Below are 13,628 nucleotides of genomic sequence, written 5' to 3'. Positions count from 1 at the left end.
TATTTCCATACCTCTTCACTATGGAGAAATGGAGAAGGTATCTAATCTATATTAATGAAGCTTCCAGGCTGAGAATGGGAGAAAGAGTGGAAAAGGGAAAAAGAAGTTAAAATGTATGGTGGAAAGATAAATATCAAGTGATGAGAATAGGAAAGGGTAAAGATATAAGTCACAGTAAATATGAATTGCTAGGTTATCACCAATCCTGAAGCCAGACTTGCACTTCAATCAGCCTGCCTAACTGAAGGAATCACTTCATACTGATAGCTTTTGTTCAGAGCAAGCCTATTCAGAATCTTAGACTCAGTGAAATATCTGTCTTGCATCCACATTATTGTTCATAAGGAGTATTTTGTTGGGAAGCAGCAATGGTTTACAAAAGGCTTAACTTTTTTTTCTTAGAATTTTCTTAAGATATTTCACATTCTTTCTTTTAACAAGGTTCAATATGGAGACCTAGTGGAGAAGGATTATCATAGTTTAACAAAGTGAAAAACTAATTGAATCATTAACTGGCTATTCAGATTCAAATGTCTTCCTCTCATTTGCACCCTTGTTTATACTTCTGCTTTACTTCTGCACATCTCTCTTTCCTTTGCCTTGTTTGTAAAACTCCTTAGATTGTAGCTCTACCCTGAAGAGGTCATGTGAAAATGCACATCAAAATGCAAGTGAAAGTCAAGGCTTTCGATGTTACCGGTTATACATTTTTTTTCCAGTAAGACTTTTGCTCTTAGTGATTGAAAACACACCAAAAAAATTGTGATTTTACAACTTGAGACTTTACAACTCTATTAATTTATACAACTTTTTGTATAATACTGTTCTCAACTTCCCATGAAAAATGGACATTGTGGAACAAAATGCATGATTAAACACAATATTCATAAGTATCTAACAAATAGTGACTATGATTTTGCAATTTAAAAATGTTCCCTTTCACTCTAAATTAAGTGGTTTTTTTATCAGCTACCTCGGTTGTAGTGATAAATTGCAGAACAGTTTTCTCTCTTCATTCCAAATCATCCCTTAACAACAGTAATAAAATTCAAAGAAATTATGTATATAATTAAGGGATCTTACAATGGAGTTCTAACAAGTTTCTTCAAAGAGCTGCCTGAATTTAAGTGTAATAATTTTTGTTTCATGTATCTGTTCTTCTGCCTGAATATCCTGTTAAATCTCACACTGTAAATCTCATTCTGGTAAGTGATATTTTAGATTTGAAAGTAAAAATTAACTGGTTCTTCAATGTGACCATGACTGAATGAATTATCAGACAGTCAAAATTCATGGCAACTATTAACTCCACTTTTATGAATTACAATAATGTAGTTACGAGCTATAGGACATTTGCCAATTTAGGGTTAGCAGCAAACATTAGTGGAAGGTGAATGTGTATTTGAACACTGTCATAAAGGCAGAAACTATGGTGCAATTCCTCTCATAAATGCAGTGTGATTTTCTTCCAGGAGTAATCAATACTACTAGGAGAACCAAATACTGATTTCATCTTTGTATTTGCCTACCTACAGAATACATTTAAATATATTTAAAATTTTGCTTTCTTAACCACTATTCCTATATGAAAGACACGGAAGCTACAGAGATAAGATCAAAATTCAGGTATATTCAAGTAACCTTCCAGTCTTTTTTATATAGGAACAATTTTCTGAAAAAATTATTATTTAAAAAAAATAAAATGAGAAATTGATCAGTTTAGGGAGCTGAAAAGGGTGAAAAGCACATCCATAGTACACACCTGAGACTACTGCAGCCCCCCAAAAATTCTCTCCCCCTCCACCCAAACCACCAGGTTCTCTTCAACTCTCCTTGCAAACCTGCCTACAAAGTAACTAACTTCACATAGATTACACCTCCTCTGACTGCATCCTGTTGCCCTCAGCTACCCATATCCTTCTCCAACACAACTGACCACCATCAATACTCTAGAGGTCCTGCTGCTTTATTGTTTTTTTGTTTTTTTGTTTTTTTTATTAAAAGCATTAATACAGAAAGTAACAAGCTTTAATTTAGCCAAAATTAATTTTCATTAAAGATGAAGGGCAGTTTGGTCACTCTTTCAGGTGTGATAATCTTCCTTTAAAATAGAACAGGCCAATAACAAGTGTCACAACAAGTGTCACTCATGCAGATGAGGACAGCTAGGCTGAGCTCTCCCTACACATACCAGCATTATGGGGCAGGGAGCTATGTCATTCATGATCTGCAGATCACAGTCTTATTGTTGACATTGAGGCTAAGCTGGAACAGGTATTTTTAGTTAGTAAAATCGTGAATTATTCCTGGCTGGACAGTTAAGAATGGCTCCCTTGTCCCCATCACTTCCTGTCTTCCTCCCTCTCGGGAACTGTATCATCCACGTGCAACTTGTACACACACGTGTACACACATGTCTGTCTCTCTCTCTCTTTCACACTTTTCATGTGGACTCCAGAGGTTCCGTAACCACAGTTTGAGCTTCTTTCTGTTGATTCAGCAGTACAGGCTGGGTCAATGTAACAGCTACATGAAAAGCCGATGCCAAAGCCAATTCTCTTCTAAGAATTTGGTCCTCAGTGTAGACACTATATTCATGAACATTTTGCCATCTTGCACACATTTTCCAGCTAGTCCTCATTTCTGTAGTGAGATAATAACAGATAAAATTATGGGGATTTTCTGAGTTCAATATATTACAGACAGGTTCAGATCTTTGTGGCAGCAAATAAGTATGGAAAATCTATATCTACCCATCTATCTATCTATCTATCTATCTATCTATCTATCTATCTATCTATCTATCTATCTATTCCCCTCTGCATCAAAAATTTCAGTTTCTAAAGAACAAAGGATCAGGTGTAATGTCTGCAATTTTGACTTAAAGAGATGGTTTTTGTTATTTTTATTTGATATTTTTTTAAGTCAAACTCATGATCTCCTCAATAAATCATAAAAGATAAGAAGTAAAAAGTCAGGTTTTATTTCATGGGCTAATGAATATGATATGAATGGCATTTAATAGGGTCTTATCAACTAATTATACAGGATTTTCAAATTTCTTATAAAATTCATCAGTATCAGCAGTAGGCATTGACTTTAAATTGAGAAAAATGGCCTTTTCCTGGTGAATAATTAATCCTCAAACAAAATGAAAAGTTTGTGAAGCCTGTAACAGCTTATTCATAATGCTGCTTCAAAGTTTAAAATTCCTTGTCACTTGATAACCTACAAGGTTTAAATTTGCTGTGTGCTTTCAATATGCAGTCCTTCTGGCATTTACTTATTATTGTTTTTTAATCCTTATATCACACTTGGAGTGGGAAAACAAATTTTAAAAGGGAAATAATCTACATGTTAGTTTGATACAGCAGAGCAAGTGGGAATTATGACTGGGCCAATGAAAACAGTTACATGAAAAATGTAAGTTGCCCCTTCACTCCATGCTTCAGAGGGGTTTTCAGAGCAACATAATTCTGTCTCACTTGATTCTCATTCACTACATTTTGTACTTGAGGAAAGGTAAAGGCAAAGAATTTGGGAAGTGGCAGAAAGTAACAGTCCAGTTCTTCTGAGTTTCACCTCCTTGTAGTGATTCCACACCTACAGTTAAAGAATTAAGAGTCGAAAGTGAATAAATGAAGAAGTAAAAATTTCCAAGACAATCAATTTTTTTTCCTCCAAAATGCTGTTAAGTCAAAATCCACTTTTTCATTACAGACCAACTTAAAAGAATAAAGTAATTGTAATAAAAAATGTCATCTTAATTGCCAAATTAGGTTTAACCAACATAATAGTTTTTGAGTTTCCCTTTAACACATAGAATCATAGAAGAGCTTAGATTGGAAGCCATCTTCCAATCCAAAAGCTATCTTAGAAATCATCTAGTTCTAATCCCCTTGCCATGAACAGGAACACATTCAGGTTGCTCAAAGCCACATCCAACATTCCCCTTCATCCTATCACTACATGCCTGTGTAAAAAGTCACTCTCAGTCTTTCTTGTAGGTTCCCTTCAGGTACTGGAAGGCCACAATTAGGTCAACCCAAAACCTTCTTTTTCCCAGGCTGAACAATCCCAATTCTCTCAACCTTTCCTCATAGAAGAGGTGCCCAATCCCTCCCTCTGATCCACTTGGTGACCTCCTCTGGACTCACTCCAAGAGACCAATGACTGTGCTGTGTTGGGGACCCCAGATCTGGATGAAGTACTTGAGATGGGGTCTCACCAGAGTAGAGTAAAGGGGCAGAATACCTGCTGGCTGCACTTCTTTTAATGTAGCCCAGGATACAACTGGCTTTCTAGGCTGCTGGCTCATGTCCAGCCTCTCATCCACCAGTATGCCCAAGTCCTTTTCGGCAGGGCTGCTCACAATCTGTACATCCCCAGCTTGTATTGATATGGAGGTTGCCCTGACCCAGGTGCAATACCTTGCGCTTGGTCTTGTTAAACGTCGTAAGATTCCTGTGGGCCCACTCCTCAAACTTGTCCAGGGCCCTCTGGATGGCATCCCATCACTCAGGTGTGTCAATTGCACCACTCAGGTTGGTGTCATCTGCAAATTTGCTAAGAGTGCACTGTATCCCTTTATAATGTCTATGTCATTAATGAAGATAATAAACAACAGTAGTCTCAATATGGATCCCTGAGAGACACACTTAGCAGAAAAGAAAAAGAAATCTCATTGCATCATCTTGGTAAACATCTGTTGCACACACTCTGAAGATAAAGAATTTTAAATGTTTTATTTTCATATCAAATTTTCCTTTTTCCTAGAAAGTCCATGAACTGGAAAAGATGGGAAAATTATTTTAAAAGAGATGTATTTTAAAGAAATGCTTCCTGAAAAAGATTCTTCATTAGTTATGTTACCACACCAACACATTAAAATGTCTGTCTATGAATCTTTCCTACAAACTGTTCTGAGGAGGGGGGGGAAAGTTATTTAGATCATTCTTATTGCCATCATCTACACCACAATAACACCTTGAATAGCGTCAAACCATTCTTCCTAACTGCATGCAAACAAATAACAAGGAAATTCTCCCCGCCACTAAGAACTTGTAATCTCATTATAAGACGATAGACACCAGATGGATGCAACAAACAGATGGAGGAAGAATAAGTTAGCAATGAGATGATTATAATCAGCATGATAAGCAGTGATGCATACCAGCAAACTGGCTGTGCGTGCACGTAAAATTAACATAAGTACTATTTATGTGATATTAACTAATTCAGAATGACTGATACTGTCAGTTTAGAACAACAAGAAATGCAGACTTAGTCAGTGAGAGCTCAGGTAACACTGGGGAGAAGTATTATAGATGCCTGATGATGCTAGCTGAAGAAAGGGTGGAGATTACTTTCAGTCAGCAGCTGGTTTGCTGAACTTTTGCAAAGTGATTATTTCTATGTTGATGGGAGTTATAAGGTGAGGAAGGAAGTTCAGACCAGGAAGACTCATCCTTCTAGGTTTGGTGTGGTTTTCTTTCTGAATAAAAGTAAAGAAAATGAGTACTGCAGTTAAATGTGTCTTGGACAGAAAAGACGCTGCATGAGGAAGCACTCTGAAAGGCTTTATTGCTAAATATCTAAGGCCATTGCGTTCACTGTTAGGAATAGAATTTCAAACACATAATTCTACTTATAATGGCAGAATTACTTTAGGAAACACCGAAACATTCCTGGGAAGTATTTGATTGATGTTCTCTCTCAAAAAAAAAAAAAAAAAAAAAGAAAAGGAACATTTTAAACACTTTAAAATGTCTTCTAACATTTAGGACCTGAACTTTCACAAATATTCAGATGGCAAATACCAGTGGAAAAATATGGTTGTATTTAATTCTCTTTGTTGTTGAAAAGGAAGGTGTCTAAAGGTGAAAATATAAATTTAAATGTAAATAAATATTTAAATGTAAAGTATATGAAGCAGGTAATTCTGCATACTCATTTGTTCTTTGCATGTTACACAAATAATTGTCAGGAACACTGAGCTGCAGCCACCTCTGGCCTCGTGGCAGCTTTTTTATCACAGGGTGGCTGAGCTTTAAGAAATGTTATGAAAATGACAAGGTTCTTCAAACTGCAGCACATACTTTTTTAAGCAATTAAATAGTGAAAAGCTATATCTAAAATGCAATACTGAAATTCTTTTGAAAAGATATCCCACACCCAAGTAAACCACATTCTTCCCAGTGTGGCTTTCAAGGAATGAATTGATGGGTGTTACTCTTGCCTTTTTTAAAATACCTATACAAATATAAATAATATGCAGTAATGTTTGAAACACATCTTATGATGACAATATTGCATTTCCAGGAGGGATTGCTATGAATAGAAGAAGGGCTACTTTTAGTTTTTCATGAAATTTTAATTCTGACTGCTTAAACAAGTATATATTTCTCATGGGTACTTTAAGACTCTGAATGTTAATGTTGTTAAAATTCATTTAGTTTCTTAAATTAATTCAAGGGGTTTATTTAAAAAAATACTATGATGAAAAGAATTGCTAATCTATTGCAAACAAATTAAAAGCAAACTTTTCAAATAGATTTATTAATATTCTGTTATTAATGTATTTTTTCCTAACAATATTGTACTTTTCCCTAAGATTCTTTATTCAAAAAATCTCTTTTTTTTTTTTAAGCCTGTTTCATTTTAGCTGTAGATATAGGTATATCTGTGGTTTAAATACCCTTAACTACAAAGGAATTATTACATTCAAACAAACAGATGTTTAAAGATGTAACTTTAACATAAGGTCTTCACAGATTAGCATGATGAGAGTGTGTGAACACCTACTAAAGGCATAAATAAATTAAGAAATATTTCTTTTTCTAAAAAAATATATTGTTACTTCATTTACACAAGCAAATGAAAATCAGTCATTCCACCACAGTTATTTGACTTCTCTGATGGAGGGCAAGCTGGAAATTGTAAAAGGTGGCCCAGACCTACCTCAATGCTATGAATGGGTCTTTGCCTATAACAGAACTGTATCCACTGGAGTTTTTGAAAATGTCCATAGTACTTCTATAGACAGGTAGATTGATTTAAGCAGTTTCCTTAATGAAGCTTTTAGTTTCTTGCCATTACATTTGTTAGATTTTTATGCTTGATGGTTTTTAGACCCAGGTGCTAGTCATGATTCAGGTGAAGTTAAAAGATCATTAAAAAATATTAAAAGTTAAGAAGATGTTAACATCAAAATTTTGTAATGTTCATGCAATTTCACTAAAATTACAATTGTCTTATTTCTTTGATGTAGTGGTAGCCAAAGTAATGGGTTATATTAGAAAACAGTAGTTTGTCTTCACTGCTTTGAAATTTTGTTTTCTATGTTTTTCAATATTTGTCCTTTACAACAGTAAATATTAATATGAAAATACCTCTTCTGCCCTGAACTCAGAGAAAATAAACTAAGAAGTAATAAAGTAATTAAAAAGAGAGAGAAATAAAGAAGAACCATAAACAGGAAAAGAAAGTAGATAAACGAATAATAATAAGGATAAAAAAATACATTAGACAGGGATGGGAACATTTCTGAATATTTGATTTCCTGGAAATAGTGTAGAGCAGACTATTGTTATATACAGCTCTTTAATTCCAGCTGCTGCTAGGGTTTGAATATGCATTGCTGAAACAGATGATTGCCTTTTCTGTGAAGCAGATGCAGTGCTATAAAGCACTCCACCACTTCCAGATTATGTCAAAGGAAGAAGAGTATTTTTAGTTGAAGCAATACATCTTTCTACTGTTTGTGGATGTTATGAGTTTCCCACTTTTCTCTACCCATCTAGTTTGTGCCACCAGATGAAATAAATCCAAAGTCATTCCAGAAACAAGGAACCAAAGTGGAAAGGAAGAGTCTCTTTGCTCATAATGTCTCTGGCGCATCTTTATGCATGAAGACCTCAGAGTCATTGTGACTCTGTTGAGAGACAAAGTAGAATCATCAGTGTCCTTTAGTACGTACACATAATTTCTGAGGTTATTCAGTCATAGATCCTTCATAACTTTGCCTATCAGATCTTTCTTATGCTAAATTTCATAAATTTATCAAAGTATTTCATTTATTCACTAAAGGATAATATCAGTTGCAGTTAATTAAGACTTTACTTTCAAATCTCTTGTAGAATTTTATCTTTTGTATATCCAAAGAAAGAAAAGAATAGAAGGACATGAGAATGTTGTCAAGATTTTCTCTTGTTTCTCTTTCACATTTTAAAACTTATTTTACAAATTCTGACATTTTTAAAGTTCATCAACTTTAACCAGCACAAATTAACTGAATTGGAAATATTTGGTAGCTTATGGTTTTGCTGTCTACTTTGCTTATTTCTCATGTTTCTGACTGATATAAATCTGATAAAACTGGATCACCTAAAGAGTCTGTTAATTACCATGGCTAACATACTACAAAAAAGAAAAAATGCCAAATGAAAGGGAGCAATTGCAGATATTCAAACATCAGTGAAAAATGTCTTGCAATATTCAACTACAGAGCTACAGGGATTTGTTCTCTAAAGACAGCTCTAAAACTGCTTTAAAATGTTAATTTGATGTTGAACATTTAGTTTAGTGATATAAGCCACAGCTACTGTAGATTTAAGACACTAAGATAGCCATGTAATAGACACTTAGAATGGAAGCTGGAACATCAGTTTTGAGTCCCCTTTATGCAACTATCTTTTTCCTTTCTTTTTTTATATTGTTTCTAAGATCATACTCACAGCGATATTCCACAGTGATATAAGAGAAATTATTTTCCTTTCTGTTTTCTTTTTAAATTTGAGAGGGTTTTACTTATTCCAGACTATTCCAGAATATTAATCTAATTTATGTATTCTAAGTAAGTAGCATAGTGAGTTTTCTGTTATTGTCTGTCAACAGTAAGCATACGAATACAATAAAAGGGAAGAATAGTCGCACAAACAGCAATACGTAAACCCTCTGTTGTCAGGTCTGAATATTGACAGTGTAAAAGGTATTTGGACAGTGGTTGAATACCTAATAGTTAACTATCTCAAATTCTTCACACTGAATTAGGATCTCAAGCTGTATATGTTGTAGGATTGTTGCTGGATACCTAGGAGTGAAACATACAATTGATGATATATCAAGCAGAGAAATGACCAGGTGAGACAGTAAGGTCATGTCTATAATTGTCTTTGCTGGACTCTTCTGTAGCTGTAGCCTTCAGTAAGATATCCAGAGGAGACTGAAAATCCCTTCTGAAAATGCCAATCTCTTCTCAGCTCAGACACTTAAATCATGCCCCTGAGCAGAGTTGGCCAACACTTGCTTCTTATAGAAAAACACTTATGATTATGAGAAAAGAAGGGAGTGACTGAATAACAATTGCTACCTGATAGGTAAGTCTAGAGAAAATCTTCTGTGAGAGCAGAGTGTTGCAATATTCCATGTTGCTTGGCCTGAGGAGATGCAACCAGTTGCAGGATAATTTAGCCTATGCTACCCAGCTACCCATACCCTGTGCCCTGCCAGCTACAGCTCTCCAGTCAAGGAAGGAAGGGTCACAGGAGACAGAAAGAAAGACATAGCTCTGCAACCCCATAATCAGAACTTTCACAATACAGATGGGAGATCTCTCAGATTCATCAGAAATGGTCCTTCACCAAAGAAACCTGAGTCAAAAAAGCTGCGTCTTACGTGTGCATACACTGTGCTACAGGTATGGCAAGGCAAGGACACTAATGCGACTACCTGTCCCTCCCCAGCCCCTCTCAAGGACTCCCCCCACCCTGCTCATGGCCCAGGACTCCACTTTAGCCAACCTGAACCATCAGCACCTGCCCCAGAAACACCGCAGCAGGGCTGGTCTCCAGCTCCCCGCAGCCCTGTTCTGCCCAGCCATGGGCCCTGTCGAGCCAGGTCCAACTTCAGGCTGTCATCCCAGACTGGCCTCAGCCCACCTTGACCCCAGGTATGTGCTGCCAGCTTCCCTGCTCCTGTCTGGGTGGCAGGACAGGTCCTGGCTGGTGTCCCCTGGGCAGCCCCCCAGTCCCACGAGCACTGATGGGGAGCGCATCTGGACTAGTTTATACTTTAAGAGAAACAGCTGTCAAACACAAGCTGGGATTGGAATGTCTATAAAATTGGATGTTGGCAACTCTTTTTAATGCCATTTTTGCACTGTTTTGAAAGTGAAAGTTGAGAATTTGTAACTCTATGTGCCAGGGAAGGAACTGAATTATTCCTGCTTCTGGGAGGAGCATGTCAGCTGCTAGACAGATACACAAGGCTCCTACACTGACATCGGACCTTCTCCTCTGGACTTCTTTTGTTGAACTTGACCATGGCAGCTGCATTTTGTATTGCTGGAGTGTGTTAATCCTATGGTAGCCCAGGCACTGTGCTGGGCACAAGGCTGAAGAGCTTGTAAATATTAGGCAGCTTAAGCAGTTGGTGAACACCTAGGTATTCACATCAGATGCGAGGAAAATGCTTCAGGGTCTGATTTGTAACAGAATCTTAAGTGCCTAACAATTTGTGATGCAAAAATATGGTCCCTGAACAGGACAGGAGTCTGTTTTACAGACTTAGAGATCTAAATCTTGTTTTGGATCTTGCCCTCATTTCATACCTTTAAAACATTAAATGGGCTGTATCCAGGACAGCTATTCTTCAAGAGGCACATCACTGCTGACAACTGTAATCCTCATGTCCAGACAAAGATCTCCGAAAAGAAAACTCTTCTCTCCTAGAGAGACATGACTTTAACAAAGCTGGTCATGTTAATTACGGTAATTATTCTTCAAAAGGAGTTTACTAGAACAACTTCCCATGGGAAAGAAAAGCTGCTTCTTCAGTCTTCTCTATCTGAACATAAATAAGCATGGTGATAATATACTTAATGAATGGGAAATGTGTTCCTTCATAGTTTGGGTTTTGAGAGGAAGATGGTGAAACAAAGTTAATGTCTAACTTAGTGCAGTTATAGAAGTTCCTCAGATAGTGAACTAAGTCTGCGTAGCTGCCTAAGTGGGTTCAGCTGCTGTAATGATTTGTTTGCACTGAGCAGTGATCTGAACCAAGTATACCTGGTAAATGTATTTGTATATAGCCAGGTATAAGGATGTACAAGAATAACTTCCTGGATGGGACTGGTTAATTGGTGGAGTTAGGATCACAGAGAACATTGGGTAGCCTTTCAGAAAGTTAATTGTTTGAACAACTATTGAATCCTGTGAATGCCTTTGGAAAGTTTGTAGGTCCTAGATCATTTCAACTGTAAGTAAGAGGACAGGACTTGGTCCCACACAGGTGGCAATCAAACAGAAAAGCTGTGGTATAAGGCATAGAAACACAGAGAATGGAGTAGAGAAAGGAAATAAGCATCCACAGGGTTTGTTCCTTGGAGTGTGATCAAACTATTATAGGACATGAAGCTTCAAGCTTTTTGGTACTTGTTAATTACTGTTATTGATGACAGGATAAGAACTGGAAGGAGAAGAAGAATGAGTAAAGGGAAACATTTCTAGCTATTTTGTTTAAAGATGTGAAGATATATCTAAAAAAGAATTTTTTTTTCATGTACACTCCAAGTAGTTTATATCATTGCTAAAGAAGAAAGCTTTTCTTCAAGTAATCTTTCCTTAGTCATAACCATGCCTTCTCTGTCACCCTTTTAGAGAGTCAACAAGAGAAAGGTTTGCTTCTGAACCTCCTAACATTTTCTATATTCTTATTAAACAAAAAAACACAAACAAACAAACAAATAAACAAATGAAACACAAAAAAAACCAGTAGGAGCTGAAATTCTTAAACAATAAACAAGGATTTTGTTACAGTAGTAACCTCATGTGTAAATGCAGACTTGTGTGCAAAAAATCCCACATAAAAGCTGAATGCTAAGAAGATTCGTGATCAACTCCATTTACCCCTGAAGGATAGATGATTCTCCACAGAATACATTGACCCCTTCCGGGCTCCAGAAGCTCATTCAGTGGTCTTAAACATGTCTGTTTGCAAGTTCCTTCCCACCGATATAGTTTAGGAGCTGAGGGGGAAGAGGCAAGGCATCTTTGTCTAAGGCTTTGATGCACTTAGACTTACCACAATTATTTTCCTATTTCATTTATTCAGTTGTTGGATAGCTCAGTAGGTAAAGCCAAGGATTAAAAAGGAAGAAAGAAAATAAGAGGTGGTCTGAGATAGGCTGAGTTGTAGTCTAAACAAGGAGAGAGTGACTATGCATTATCTTCATGTGAATGGAGATTCCTGGGATAATGCTTTTGGCCCTTAACTGCAAGAAAAAGACTTTACCAATAGCCACCCATTGTACTGCTTTTGTCAAGACTGAAATAAGAGAAGACTGGGCTTTTCAGGTCCAGTCTGTGAGGATGGCAGGGTGGAATGCAGTTGGATTCCAGCTGAGTGTTTGATGTCTTCATTTTTGAGGCCTCTTCTGAAAAAGAGCTGGCAGGAAAGTGTGGCCTTACATAGAAAAAGGGCAAGTCCTGGAGCAAGTCGCTTCCCTAGTAAAGAGTAGACATCCAATTCTATTATAATAATGTGCTTTCATTGCCACAGTGGAGCTAATAGAGTCGTGGTGACTTCACACCTGCTGCAGCCTGGAAAAAAAAAAAGTCACCATGAAATCTTCCAGAAGGCTACTACTGTCTACAGGCAAGAGTGCAAGTGACAGATAAAGTGTTTAAAAAAATGACATATTGCTTTAGGACTGCTGTGAAATGACTAGAATGCTGTAGTATAATCTCCAAAATCCCTGTCTCTGAATAATATGAAAAAGGCAAAGAAATGATACATGCAATTAAATGTTACCATTTGTTTTCCTGATTATCTTGGGAAGCATTAGTATCCCATCTGAGGAGTTTGAGATTTAAGCTCCCCAAGACCATGTATGCCTATTCAATTCCATACCTGCTTTTATTACTGTTAGAAAACAACCGTTACAATCTTATAGTTTGCATTCACTTTCAAATGACAATTTGTTTTAAAAAATGTCAAGATCAATGGAAATGTTTCCAATGGCACAGGACTGTGTTATTGCTTTGCTCCAGATTCCACTGATAAACATGAGCTTTGTTTTCTTAAACAGCAAGATGCCATCTTTTTGACAGATACAGTATGTAGTTATGTCACAGCATTATGATAGGCCTTATAGGGAAGACACAGCAGGGTCAGAGAGTTTCTACATTCCCAGCACAGTTTCCATGAAAGGAATGTTTACATGACCTGCAGCGCAGGGTTTAAATATATGCAGCAGTTTTGCTGTTAACTCCCTGAACTTACTTGCTGAGCAGCCTGTGACCAGCAAAATTCTACTTGACTTGTTGCAGTGTTAGTGTTAACATTTTCCTGTCTTGTCAGCTGTTTTGGACATCTGCTGTGTTCTATAAAATGACTGCACAGGGGTGGTTGGGGGGTTTTGTTTGGTCTGTTTGATCCTGAGGAACATAAATATTAGTCTGTCCTTTTGTTTATATTGGTTGAGGGTGGATGAGAGGCAAGAAGGAAACGTTGGATATCAAGCCAATGAAAATGAGTAAGATTCTCACTTGACTAGTGCTGTATTTGTGCTTTGTGACTCTTTTTCAAATCTGTAACATATATGTAGAGAAAGCAGAGGGTACGTATGA

This window comes from Pseudopipra pipra, chromosome 3, assembly GCF_036250125.1.
Source record: "Pseudopipra pipra isolate bDixPip1 chromosome 3, bDixPip1.hap1, whole genome shotgun sequence".
NCBI classification, from domain to species: domain Eukaryota; kingdom Metazoa; phylum Chordata; class Aves; order Passeriformes; family Pipridae; genus Pseudopipra; species Pseudopipra pipra.
This window is presented reverse-complemented; position numbering follows the sequence as displayed.